Below are 14,791 nucleotides of genomic sequence, written 5' to 3'. Positions count from 1 at the left end.
GAAAGATTTGTTGGACACATTGACATTGCTTTTGACAAAATTATTAGAGAAATCATCAAAGTGGAATGCTAAGCTGATTCCTCTCATCATGTTGTCAAAAACTTCTTCGTAGTCTTTCATGGTTAGAAAGGGGGTATGGGACAAAATTTGAGTGCTAATAAAGATATAAATTGAGTTCCATTTCATTAGTTGTATGAATAATTCTATTATTATCTTTCCAAATATATGAATTTAAAAAGAAAATGGAATTGTTCTGGTTTATCTCTAAAGGCCAGCTTAGCTTAGTACAATCTGAAATATGGCTGATAAAGTCCGAAAGTTGAACTTTTTTTTTAACCATATGAGCAATGTATCATCCATATTTCTTTCATATAACTTTATATAAGGAGAGAATTTATGAAACTTTAAAGCTTCATAATACACTGAATATGAAGTAACCAAGGCTGGAGGCAGCGGGATTGCCCATAGGATTCCCCGTTTAGTTCTTGGTATAACATAACATTAAAGACATTATTTTGTAATAAAAGATGGATCGCTTCATAGTATGTACAAAAAATTTTGGCCTGGAGATCCTTTTAGAAAGAATGCTACAGGATCCATCAATATTCTATTGGAATACTTGTATAAAGCGGTTCTATAATATCTTTACTTTCTACTTTGATATCTTTTAATAAAGCTAAAAGGTTCTCAGGATTCTTTATAGAAACGTTTTTCTTGCCCAGTCCTCTGCCGATTTTGGATGTGACCTATGCACCTCTACTTTTTTACTACGGATTTGATATTAATAACTTACTTATTTACATGTTTTATTACTACAACGAAAACTTTCATCACTACTCTATTTTAATATATAAACTAAGCCTAAACTAATACTCTTTATATATATCTGTCTTACTCAATTAACTTTTATATATTAATTTTTATTTTTTACTATATCACTTTATTTACTTATATATATTGCTTAACATGTCTCTTGTTTCTTCTGGTAAAGATCTCGCAGCTTACATCACTGAGATACTAGCCATAAATGAAAAGCTATAAAAAGAATTAAAAATAGCGCAAAAGAGAATTACGAGCTAGAATCTGTTCCCTTTACAGCTATTAGCAAAAACAAGCTAAATGCTATTTCAATCTCTTGCAAACCTGCTCCTTTACCCAATGCCTGCTCAGATTCATTTTCTGGTCTATCTTACAAGGCCAAAGCGCTGATATAAACGGATTACCGTCTTTACTGAGTGACTTAACTACTCAAAACTCAAACACTCAATTTTCCAATCGACAACACCCCACAGAACAGAAAACTCAACATATCAACTGGGAAAAACTTTCCGGGGACAAAGGAAATGTTTCACCTTAAATATTCGTGAGAAACAACGTTGCCAGGTGTAGTTCCCTATTACATATAAGAAACGTGACCAATTTTCTTGTAAAAATATCCTTATTACTGTCTTCCTCTAATAATTTTCAACTGACCCAGAAAATTATCATTAGAAAGTAATTACGAGTTTTACAGCTTATCGGTTTCCTGGGGATAGGCTTTGAAAGTGGTACTAAAAGTAATTTTTCCCGAACTTGACAGTAGCGCAGTTGAGGAAGATTTACGCAGTCAAGATTTTCATCCATTAAAGGTTGTTCGTATGATAGTTATTGGAAAGAACGAAAGGTTCTTATTTTAGTACTCGTACACTCGCCAAAATCTGAAGGCTCGGTATATAAAATAACATCAGTTCGTTATTAAATTACGTTTGAAGGACTCAAGAATTCAAACGTAATTGGCCGGTGCCACCGCTGTGAACTTTTCGGCCATAATTATACCTTCTGTACCTCTGCCTTTAAGTGTATTAAAAGTGGAGGCAACCAGGAAAATGGTAGCTGCATGAAGACGCCTGATGTCCCTCCGAATAGCGCTAACTATCAAGGCAAGCACATCACTGACTGTAGAGGTTGCCCTCATCACCCAAGAAATTCTCAAATGCGCACCTCAACAAATCACAACAGAGCCATACTCCCGGACAATTAATTGCACATCTTCCAAGAATTTTCAAAATAAAGAACTTTATTCTCAGAAAATATTCACTAGTCCACAAGAAGAGCTACGCAATTGCCGTTAACATGAAGCCAAAGTCAAAGAGCTATGGACATCATTTAAATAATATAAAAACGACCATTTTAGCAATGGCAAGAATGTTATATGATCTTCTTCTAAAGTCTTTATGATAACCTCTCAATGTCAGCTAAATATGCTCGCATGTTATTTTGGAACGCGGACGGTCTTTTGTGCAAAAGAGAAGGATTTCAACACTTTCTTAATAGTCAGAAAATTGATAATGCCTTAAAAAGTGAGAACCATCTAACATCAGGACACATCTTATAACTTTTTCTAATTACGAGCTTTACTGACATGGACCTACTTGAGAAAAGGAGAAGCAGCTATTATAGTTAAAAAGCAGATAGCTCATTCATTTACACCGCTTGCCAACTTAAAACTTATTGAAGCAGTGACTATCAAGGTCAGTCTTTATGGCCAAGGGAACATGGCTATCGTTCCTGCATGCAAGTCTCTGGGACTGCTTTCGTTACCTAAAGAACGGGTCAGTATTTTTAACCAACTTGTACCTGGAATTCTTTCCAGGGATTTGAACTGCAAATATCCTTCTTGGAATAGTAAAGTGGGAAACCCTAATGGATTAAACTGTACAACTACGCTGAAAAAAGAGGCTTTCTTGTTCCGGTCTTTTAGAACAGACACACATATTTACAAAAGGGGTCTCAGATGTACTTGATATTGCCATTATAAAAAACATAACGAAATGACTCAAACTTAACCACGCTAGTGGATCTTTCCTCGGACCTTTTCCCCGTGCTTTACGAAATTGTCCTTCAGAGTTTAACCCTTTGAAATATATACAGAGGTATACGGACTGGAATAAATTTAAAGAAGTGATTAAGGAAACCAACAAGCACAATCCAAATACTTTTGCTTCATAATTTACCTCAATGATTTGGTGACCCCAACTATTCCAGGAGTTTTTTCAGGTTTCCATAGGGTTGGGGTTGGCCGTGATAGGAGTTTTGAGGGTTTGAATGTTTTACTAAAGATGTCGTTACAAACACACTCTCTCATGGCTTGTTGGTCAACCTCTGCAGATAAAATTATTGAGACAGGTCTCATTATCAATAAAATATTTTTATAGTTAACGAAAGTTTATAAATCTATATATATACTATAAGATTTCAAACTATTTTAGCAAATCAATTCGGGAAGTAATAAAAAGTCATTATTACCCATAAAGCTAATATTAAAAAGAGCCATAAAGCTAAACTTCTGTTATGTATCTTTAATGGTCTACAACAAACACAGATTTTTACATCTTTTATTTACTTCTTTTATAGTTAAAGTTAGAAGTAGGTGAATTATTTAATCTTAGTTATAGGATTTCAAAAATCTGATTGCTGTAACCTCAGTGAACTTTTCTTTTTAGGTTTGAAAGGAACCTTCAATTTCTTAGTACTTTAGGTGTATTACACTTTTACGAAACAATTATATATTGTAAGCTACACTAACACCTATAGTTTTCCTAGACCTCCTCGAAGGTTCAACTTAAGTCCTTATTTATTTAACATATTATCTTTTTTTTTTACTAATATTTTGAGGTTATAAATTAGATGTTATAGAAAAGGATTTTTTAGGATTATAAAAATGCAACAATACTAAATGTTATCAGTTATTAAAAATTTAAAAGGTAATGTCAGTTTGTTTTGCTTTTAGTACGCCTGCGAAATATAGACTTGGTACGATAAACTATATAGCTAAAAAAGATCTTGTTATGGGATAAATATAAGGCCTCGCCGGAAGTATAATAATTTCAAAGAGTTAAGAGTACTAAATAGCAAGGTTCACTTGAAGTGATAAGACAAAAAGTAATTCAAAAAAATGTAATGTAGTCAAGTAAATTATTTATACTATTACTAATAGATATACCCACAGAAGTATGTAAACAATTCACTTGGTCGCAAAAATCTACCTTAAAAGATTTTATAGTTTGAAGTATATATAAAATATATATCTGATAACATAGTATGTAATGAACAAAAGGTAGAGATAACATTTATTTTAAGTAAAAAAAAAACACACCAATGGGCCCTAAAACAAAGGCATACAAAATTCCAATTCATCACAGTTTAACTTTAACCCAGATCAAAAATAATGAAAGCCATCAACCATTAGGAAAAACGAAAAGTAATAAAATTTATGGATTTTCCACAAAAAAATACTTTTTTAGTTTTATCAATAACTTTTTTTTAAAGGCCAAAATCTACTTAAAAATATAAAAATTTCTCGTATAAAATCTACAGGTGGCCTGCGACGGGCATCAAACAATATATTTAGAAATCCTCCTAAAGTAAAAGAGCCAGAACATTTGTATTTCTTCTATTAATGTAGTCTAACTAGATTGCCAATAGGGTCCATATCAGGAGATACTCCCAAAATGCAATAATCAACTTTATGACTTCTGTCCTCAGACCTCTTATGCCATGCCCTAACGTCCCCTCTTGTTTATTCACGGTAATGCTATCAACCCTTTTTTCTCCAGTATTTAATTACCACCTCACAGCACGGATTCAAAATTTGAATTTTTGAGGGTAACTATATGTTTATTAGGTACCTTTAATAATCTATTGCTAAGGTATGTATGTTATATACAAATTTCTTTTAATAAAGCAGATGGCTCGCCATATATTTTTTGCTCTTTCTTCCCTTCTTTCTTTTCGGTTTTTACCGGGTCTTTAGTGTTTTAGTTTTACTTTTGGTCTAGAGGAGCCAGTGATATTATAAAGGTTACAATTTTAGTGTAGAAAGGTGAAACAAAGACTAAACGTCTAGAGGGCGTTATAGCTGAAGTTAAAAAATAGCTTAGTAGCCTGGAGGACAACTAAGTAAATACTAAGTTAAATACTTTTACTAAATATATTTTTTTTAAACAGATTTAGATACTTTATTTAAACACTTTCGACTAAGACATTCAACAAAATCTAAAATCTAAAAGGGGTTGTTCACCTTCTTCCAAAGAGTCTAGTAAATCCGGAATATAAGCGTCGGGTGTCGAGCCTTTAACATTAGTAGGTTTATCAGTACGCTGGTAATTCCTAAAAATAACAGCAACTTTTTCAGGTTGCCTAGGGTGGGGTTTGTAATTTTTTAAAAAAGAATTTAAATTGTTGCAATTAAATGTTTTAGACTAAACCGAAAGCTCAAAATAAATTTAATTTAACCAAATAAAAACCCGACCTGCTAAAATAAGACGTGGACCTGCTATTGCATGTTGCGTTGTAAGAAGGGCTAGGAAAGTGTTGTCAAGATCTAAAGTCCTCAGCTTGAATTGCCCATGGTGGTTGGTTCTATTATACAAATTGTGATTTACATATGTAAAGCTTTCTTATGGATCTTTAAAGTAGTGACTTTCTAACTTAAGTTTTTGATTTTTTTTTTTTTATGCAAATTGCTGTGCATTTAATAATATCTTAAAAAGTTATATATAGTGTCTAAAAGGCCAAGAATTTATATGCTATTACTTTAGTAGGAAAAAGTAACTAAAAAAACTTTTTTTTTAAAATTATAATTTTTTTATAAACGGCAGTGGGGAAATTCTAAGGCTATTTTTTTGTTGGTTTTAAAAAGTAATAAAAAGTTAAAATTTTTTTTTATTAACACTTTATGGTAAGTAAAGTAATAGATTCCATTTTTTTATCATATTTTTTTGGTCAGAAGACCTTTTTGCACAAGGCCATATAGATAACTTTCATACTAGTTAAGGGACGGCCTTCTTTTGGCATAGAATAAAATGTAAATGAATGCCACATGTAAAAATAACCAGTTTTGTTATATTTTTTAAAGTCTAAAGAACAGCTTTTCTTTATTTGCGCACACTTCTGCGCTGGTACAACCTCCTCTTCTACAAGAAATATGTTCTAAAAGAGTTGGCCCCTCAAGTTCATCAATACTTAAGTTTTCGAGAGTGAGGACTGATATCTTAATAACGGTTCATAAATCGTTATTCTCTCGGCAAAGAAACATATCTTCTGACCTTTACTCCCCGCAAAAGAGTGCTTTGTCTTGCAGATATTATTTAGTGAAATTTGGGATCCCTCCTCTTCACACTTGGGACATTTAGAGAACCCGTCGAAAGCTTCAAGTCCTCGGTCAAACAAAAACCTCAATCAACAATTGAAAAAAAAAGACCTCGTTCGAGTAGGAAATATATATATTGCCTACTTCGAAGCCTAAAAGGGAGAAAAACACCTACTTTAACTTTATTTAAAGGCGCTAAAGTTTCCCTTGAGTATACGTTAAAAGAGTGGCTTTTACCCCTGACATTGTGGATATATACAGCGTTGGGGCCATTTGGTCGTCAAGGACTTCTAAAACGCTAGTACTAAAGTTAGCACATGAGTTAATGTTAGGAACCCACTAGAGTTGGAATAGTTTCATGAATAAAGTAGTAAAATTAGTATTGGTGTTTAGATGGTAAACTTTCAAAGTAAGAAGCTAGTTCGACTCTGGCCAGTACAAGGTTATAAGGATAATAGTTTTTGATCCTCGAATAAAAAAACTAGGAAAAACCAAATACTACGATTAAAGTAGGAAAAATAATCTTTCTGTCTGGCTTAGTTAGAGTTTTCTCTACCACTCTCTTTAACTATCTTATAAATGATTAAAATGAAATAAAATAATAAATAATCTAATTAATATAGCAAAATAATAGAATCGAGTTGAAGTGAACAATTTCTTTGCTTTACTGCTTTCTTTGACTCTAGCTGAAAAGATAAAGTGGGCTATTTTATTCAATCTTACATTCAAGGTAATAGTTGAACACAGTAAGGCGTGACTATGGCTCCAGGTGACATTATTCAGCATCAGCTTTCGCCTCGTGTAGCGGTAGCCGATAACGGACTATCCGAACACAGTGATCTAGGTTAATCAAAAAGATAGCTAAAGATTTACTGTTTAGTTTTGCTTAAACTGAGTGATACATTAGAGATAAGAGATAGTTATAGTCGTTATATTATGGAGAATTTATCCTTATTTGACTGAAGTCAATCAGTTGTCGTTCCGCTATTTTTAAAATCATCTAAGGACTCTACGAGGTCAAATTAAAATTAACTATCTAGTTAAGGTATCTTTGTATCGAGCTAGCTTCAAAGTAGTGTATTAGTTAGTGACATTATCACGGTTAGTCAGATCCATTCGACTTTGTCTAGTCTTTGGCTAAGTTAGAGACTCTAGTATGTCCAGCGACTACCTATGGTGAACGGCTGCGGACAAAAGCTTCTATTGTACTCTGGAATAAAGTTTGGCTAACCAACTGAACTAAAAACAGAGCGTATTGGGTTACCCTAATTAGAGGGTTGCTATGATGAGTGGTATTAAATAACACAATAAAAATCGGTTCGAAATGCTTGTTTCTAACATTGTATTGTGCACTATTTTACTCATTTCCATATCTGCCATTTGTGAGATGTGCTCAACGAGTTAGCCTGATTTGGCTAAATTTGTGCTGGTTTTGACTAATTTTAAGGCTAATTTTTAGATTAACTTTGACTCCTTTTAACTTAGTGTCAAGTCAGTAAATACTCTTCGCATCGAATCGAGATGCTTTATGACTAGCTGGAAACTAGCTATGAACTATTTGTAAAAAAAATATTAATATTATGCTAGAGTTAGAACTTGGTACTAGGCTTCAATAGAGTAGTAGCAGTATTTCGGTACTAGACTTTCATGCTAACGGTAGCTTTAGGGGTATAACTCTAGTTATTAATGGTTAGACCGTAGTTTGCGCCGCCTTTCTTAGCATTTAAATAGTGCTTACTTATATAGGTTATAATTCTAGCATCATACTCCAAAACTAATAATGAAAAGTGTCAATTCGAAATAAACTAAAAATATCCTAATTATTCTCCGTAGCTAAAGAAAAGTTTTGATGAAATTGGCTAAGTAGTGTCTAACTCCTGTAGCTTTGAGCTAAATCTGGCTGGGCACTTGTGGAGTTAGTTGTGAATAATAAAAGAGTACTTATTATCATGAATGGCAGTAGTTTAGCGTAGTACTTTTCAGAGAAAGTAGTATGATAGTATTGTTTCCTTTACTAATGCAAACAAAAGTAAGCGGCCCCTCCTTCCACTTTGATGGGTAATAGTACTGTTTATGCCTTTTGGAGGGTCTTTTTGCATACTTCATCTTATATGTTTTATTAAGCTATCCCGACTCGAGTCCTACTTTACTCATTCGAGTTCAATCCAAAAGAGTCTTATGCTCTTCCAAGGTGAAAGAACTTACTTAAAAACTTCAACTTCAATAGGTCGATACTAGTAATAACCTCACCAACTAGGAAGTAATCTTAGTTTCTAACTTTGACCCTAGTCAAAATCGAGACTCTGCTGCCTGTTACTGAATCTCTTCGTGTGGTAGTAATCTAGTACTTATTTCCGAGTATCGACGAGTGGTCTATAGATCTGGACAGTGATCTCTAAATTTCATTAAGTTCAGTGAGGTGAGAAGCCCTTGAGCTTTATCTTTATCATTCTGCATTGATAGCTACCTCTAACAGATTTATTTGCATCCATTCAAGGTACTTACCTTGTGCTTGACGCCTTTGAGTTCTCTAACTAGATTTGTTTTGTTAGAGTTATGACCATGTTGCTTTAAAGTTAAGTAACACACAAAGAGATAGCAACTCTTTCACTTAATTTGAAGCTTCGCGTTGACTACTAACCTCCCTTTAGATACAGTTTTAACCCTAATTTGCTTAGAAAGGCCTTGAGATTTCCTTGTTGAACACTTTTGTGTGAACATGCTAAGTTACTCAGTTAAGCTCGTGTTCCGTGCAAGTAAGTGCGATTATTTTTAACTAGAAAGTATCCTTGATTGTTATCGTTATAATTGTTAAGTGACGTTTCTTGAGTGCTGTTACCTACTAATAATAATCAATGTTATTAAACTTTATTATTATTATTTAAAACAGAGCTATTATCTAGTATATTTAAACACCAGAATCCCTCGTATATGAAATAGGAGCTTTTCGCTCGGGCCTCGTTGCACTCGCTCGTCCGGTGCGAGTATTTTATCTTAACTTTTGAATCTTTTTATCATATTTTTAGCGCGGGACGTGCAAGGCTTCCTTGGTTATCGCTGCGACCACAGCGAGGCTAGCGTCAGTTATCCTTTAAAGATCCATTCATGGCCGCTGTGCAGGCTGGTGCAATTTAATGGTAGCATTAGGTGCCCTTTTGGTGCCTTTGACCGTTTAATTGAACCTAACTGATGAAGCTTCGCGATTTCACTGTACATGCTTTAACGGTGCAAAGATTGCTTTTTGCCGCCAGAGCGTTATCGTAAAGTGTTCAAAAAAGATTGGCCCTATATATTAAATTAGCGCTCAACTTAGGCGTTAGTCCCAACGAGTTTCCGTTGGTTTCGATCTAGGTTACTTAATGGGTTGCCATCCAAAGAGTGGAATGCTGCGGGCAAGTAAACTTAACTTCAACGGGTCATTTATATCTCTACTCTGCAAAGGAGCCAGAACTTGGTGTCAGTAAAACTGAAGCAATCTACTTGAGATCAGCTATGACACTAACGGCTAATTAACAGTGAAATCCAATGCAGCGTGATTATGGTAACTTCCTTATTAGAGTTCTGTGTTGTGAGGTTTCTGCAGTACTTCGGAGAGTTCTACAATTGCAATAACTAGCTGAATTAATCAATCAAACATATACTAAGGACGCACGGGTTGAAAGATCTGCTTTTAAAACTGGTAGAAACTCTAGGTTGGGTAAAGACCTTCGGGAAGGTTAAATCTTACCTGTATCTTAGGTTCTAACATTATGGTTAGTAACGTATTGCTCACTAACGAGACTTGGTCCTAAACGGATAAAATCTAAGAGGACTTTATAGCTAAAGCCTAATAATAAACACACGAACAGATCACAACTGTTTCACTTATTAGGAACAGCTCCGCTTTGAGTACTAGCATTGCCTCCGGGGCAGTTTTTTCTTAATATACCGAGGAAAAGCAAGGAAATCCTTGGCTGAAGCCTTGGTGGACTGTGCTAAGTTGCTAAGTTAAGATCTTGTTCAGTGCAATTAGGTGCGGACAAAAGCAAACATGAAACCTAGTTTAGCAATGAGCGATGATAGCAAAGATTGTTTGCCTCCTTCGAAGGCCGCCGGCGACTGATTCTCCTTGTAGCTTAGGTTCTTCCCTTGTCTCATTGGACTTGGTGGCTGGTGTGTAACTCCACTGTAATAATGTGTGTTACTATAGTCTTAGCTACTAGTACTATATATATAAGGCGACCAAATTGATTAATTTATTTTGTACGGTGTTAATTTTAACTGCTAAAACTCTCCGAGCGAAGAAGCCAGTTGAAACCTAGCCAACACCTTATTTTAGTCTATAGTTTAGTGCTATTTACCCATAAGAATCAAAAACTTTAACCTGCTATCTTTCTACGGGTATAAGCACTGTCTTTGACACTTTGGGCATATTATTAACGAATTAAGTCGTTTAAAAACCCGTATAAGAGATAAAAGCTAATTAGCTCTTTCTCGATGTGTGCTCTTTCTCTCTTGCACGTGGCATCTTTTGTATCAGCGCAAGAGCTGGCGTCGCATCCTCCATTGACTCGACCACAGCGAGGTACGCGTCGGCTATCCTTTAAAGATTCAATTTTGGCAGCTGTGTAGGTTAGGCTGTTAGTGGTAGCACTAGACTTCTTTTGAGGCCTTTGGCTGTTAGCAATCCTCGGTGCTGGTGTACACTCATTAATGGAGCGAGGATTGCTTTTTGCCGCGAAGCCATTATCGTCAAGAGGTCGGAAAAAATCATCCCTATATAAAAAAGCGTCTACCATGGATGGTATTCTTTTAGGCTTCACGATGGATTTCGGTGTAGTGTTGCTATTGGTGCTATCTAGAGATGAAATGGCGTGCAAATGTAGGCTTATCTGCCGCGGCTCAGGTCACCCTCTTCTATTCGGCAGTGCATGGCGGCTGTTCTTGGAAGCTCACTGTTTATTAATTCTCATTCATAGCAAATTATGGCAGTATCCGAGTTAATGCTTCGGGCTACTTTATGGAATTACAAACCAATGGACCGTGATTATGTTACCTTCCTGCGGTGTGCTTTAAGCTCAGGGCTGCACGTTACTCTGGAAAGCTGTAATTTTTTTACTGGTCGTATGGAAAGATAGACCTTTAAAATTGGTAAAACCTACATATTAGCTTGACTTCTTTGGCAGATGTCATCTTCCTTGCATCAAGGAGCGTACGTGATGGTTATGCACATGCCTTGCGCCTGGTGCCTTCGTGTTTGGTATTAGAACCGTATAGCTCTATGACCAACCTTAAGCTGGTATTGACTATTAATTAGTAAAGGCTAATTAACCTTGAACTTTTTAGAATAACGCCGAAGTGAGGTATTCTGGCATTGACTTCTGAAGCTATTTATTCTTAGACTTAGTAAATGAAGAGCATTTTGAGCCTTTACTGAAACATTAGCAATATTGGCTAAGTTGCCAGAGTAAAACACTGTTCGGCGCAAGTTACAAAGACAAAAGCGAACTTGGTGGCTGCTCTGGCGATGAGCGGTGACTAATAATAGTATGCCTCGTTGCTAGGCCAATGGTGCATTTCGGCATTTGGCTTATGTATCTAGTGATAGGTCAAGTAACCTTGAACTAATACTGTCTTGGCTAAGGTGTCGGAGTGCATCAGTGTTAGTGACATGTTGTTAAGGTCGACCTAGCTAACTGATCGAAGCAACGTGAACTAAATAGTGTCATTAATCATTGTACTTATTACAGAGGCTCTTTTACCTCAAACTAGGGTGGGTTTGTCACATTTTAATTAAATAAAATTATTTGTAGCAAAATAAATAGTACTTCTTTTTTCTTGTTTACTCTTTGAAGCTCTATTTTACGTATCATTGCGATGTTATACGAGAGTATTTTTGTTCAGTTTTGTAAACGAGTAAAGCATGGAAGTTTACTGTTAAGGTTGAGGAGAGATTACAACATCTAGTAAGTCTTGCAATTCCCATTTGATCAATAGTTTTGAAAATCGTGCAACTTTCTAACAAACGATTTTTTAAACATGAGAAAAGTTTTATTGATTTATTTCCATGGTTCTGCTAGCGTAGACGTTAAGTTTACCTACTAAGGTGAGTTGACTTTTTTTAAATATTTAGATTATTGAAAGTGAAAGGGTTAGGTTGGAAGAACTTGTCATCGACCACGCTGTATTCTTGCTAACTGATAGTCGTGAAAGCAGGTGGTTGCCCACTGTCCTTTGCCAGGCTCATGATAAAGTTAAGCAGCTTTTAGATTTTATTAAGCTTCATCTGTTAAGGATAAACTAATAGATTTATATGAATGCCGCTTTGGGTTTCGATTCTTTTGTGGTTATGCGCCATTGAAATTACGATACTCCTATTTAAAAAACGCTTGAATTATTAAAAAACTATTATTAAGATAAAATAATGATAGTAGTCGGTATAGAAAAAGGTTTTAATTGAATATTTTAATTATTTTCATTTAAGGTTGTTACTTTTGCTCGGATGTTGTGGCTCCAGTGAACGTAATATTTATACAAACCGTTAATGTGACTCTTTGCTAATTATCTACATCAAGTCCTTTGAAAGCAGAATATTGGACCAGTAGTGCACATTAACGAGGCCAGGCCTATTTTTGACCACTAGTATATCATCCTAATCAAATCAAATAACTTGACTTTGCTACTATAAATGCACTCTAATTACTACATGTTACTGCGTAGCTTCCTTCAGTATACATAATAATGCAATGGTGGGCGTCCCTTATAATTTTAACTTTTTTTTTTAAGCTATTGCAATTATGGGCTTGCAATATATAATAATCGTGTGCTAATAAAATACCTTTTTGTAAAGACTTTCCTCTACCTTAATCTACATATAAGTAAAACAATGTCGCAATTTTAGTTTAATAGGATAAAAGGTTGACTAAAAAAGAAATAACTAAAAAAGATATTATACCGAGGAATCCTGCTAATTTTTTATAAATAGGCCTTCACTTTATAGCAAGCATTTTAACAGTAGAATTGTTTGTTTCCTTTTTGCAGTATCCGGCAAGGTCAGTTCATTTATATTTTTAATTATTTTCTCTGAACTTACAACCCTTAAGTGCACTTGCACTAAAATAAGGGTACTAAAAAAAATTTAACTTTAAAATTACTTTATATACCCGTTACTATTTTGTTAATATTGCCTAATATTGTTAACCTTTCTATCTCCAGCACTGAAGTTGAGGAGACCCCTTTGGGTACTCCATATTATATGGTGACCGAAGCAAGCTTTTTTTAATTTTGATTAAATAATTAGGAATAGTTCCTCACCAAATTCAAGGGTTTTTGTCCCTGTATAATTTATTAATATCCCGTGGGGAAGTTTTTAGTAACTGCGTTTATGCTCTGAGGAGGTTAGCAATTAAATCAATTACAATGAATATTATAAATATTTAAAGTCTTGAAGGTCCTGCATGCCTTTTGGGATAACAAGGAAGAATTGTTATTAAAGTGTTGCAACGACGCTCTTTACTTGGAGGAGATTACCGAGTTGGCATTTACGAAAGAAAATATTGATCAAGTAAATTGTTATTGTGTTTGGTCGCTTTATTCAGTAGATTCTCTTACTGGCGTTTTATAAACAGTTCTACTTGGACTCTGATCTTGAGGATAATAAAGAGGATTAATATTTAATTACTTCATCATTTTGCAGCTATACAAAATAACTTAATAAAATGAACGTTTCTTTATAGGGGGTATAGAATTGCAACCTTGCCGAGTTCTTAGTCCGACAATCTGACACTCCCGTCACGCAGGCTAGGAGCGCACGTTTGTACCAAAAGCTGAACTTTTGTATCAAGCAGTCGATCCAACACCAATATTTTATTTTCATTTGATATGCAATAAACGCTACGCAAATGTTTAAAAATTAATAGAATTTTTGTTAACGATGTCATTATGAAAGCCAATGATGGAAGATGAATAAATAGATGCACCAATTAAATTACGCTTGTGATAGCCACTAACAAAAATTATATACTAACTTCAAAGAATTTATGACATAGTGTGTATACTAAAAAGTTTTTAAGTTACTACATCGGTTGGTACACTAAAGAAACATGCTCTTACCCCTAGAGAACCGGTTTTTACGAGAAAAGTTAGAAATACCAGTTTGGGTTCCAAGTTCTGTAATGCCCCGGGGTTTTTTCAGGTCTCCAAAAGTTTGGGGTTGTTAGGCGTTTTGAGGGTTTGAAAGTTTTTACAATAAATTATAAACACACTCCCATGGCCTGTTATTTAACCTCTGCAGATAAAATTATTGAGGCGGGCCTTATTATCAATAAAATATTTTAGTTAGCAAGGCTCTAAAATTTATTTATATACTATAAGATTTCAAACTATTTTTACAGTTCTATACTGAAAGTAATAAAATCATTATTATCAATAAAGCTTATATTAAAAAATAACCATAAAGCTGAACTTCTGTTATTTATCTTCTTTTTATAGACAAAAATTATAGTTTTTTAAATTTTTTTATAGTTTAAGTTAGAATTAGGTAAATTATTTAATCTTGGTTATAGGATTTCATAAATCTGGTTACAGTAATCTAAGAGAGTTCTTCTTTTTAGGTTTGAATGGAACTTTAGTTGCTAAGTAAATTAGGTGTATTACACTTTACAAAATAATTGTATATTGTAA

The sequence above is a fragment of the Zophobas morio genome, unplaced genomic scaffold (assembly GCF_036711695.1).
Source record: "Zophobas morio isolate AGI-343-1 ecotype UQ-CSIRO unplaced genomic scaffold, CSIRO_AGI_Zmor_V1 ptg000434l, whole genome shotgun sequence".
In the NCBI taxonomy this organism is placed as follows: Eukaryota; Metazoa; Arthropoda; class Insecta; order Coleoptera; family Tenebrionidae; genus Zophobas; species Zophobas morio.
The sequence above is the reverse complement of the archived record's forward strand: the minus strand, read 5'-3'. Positions refer to the sequence as shown.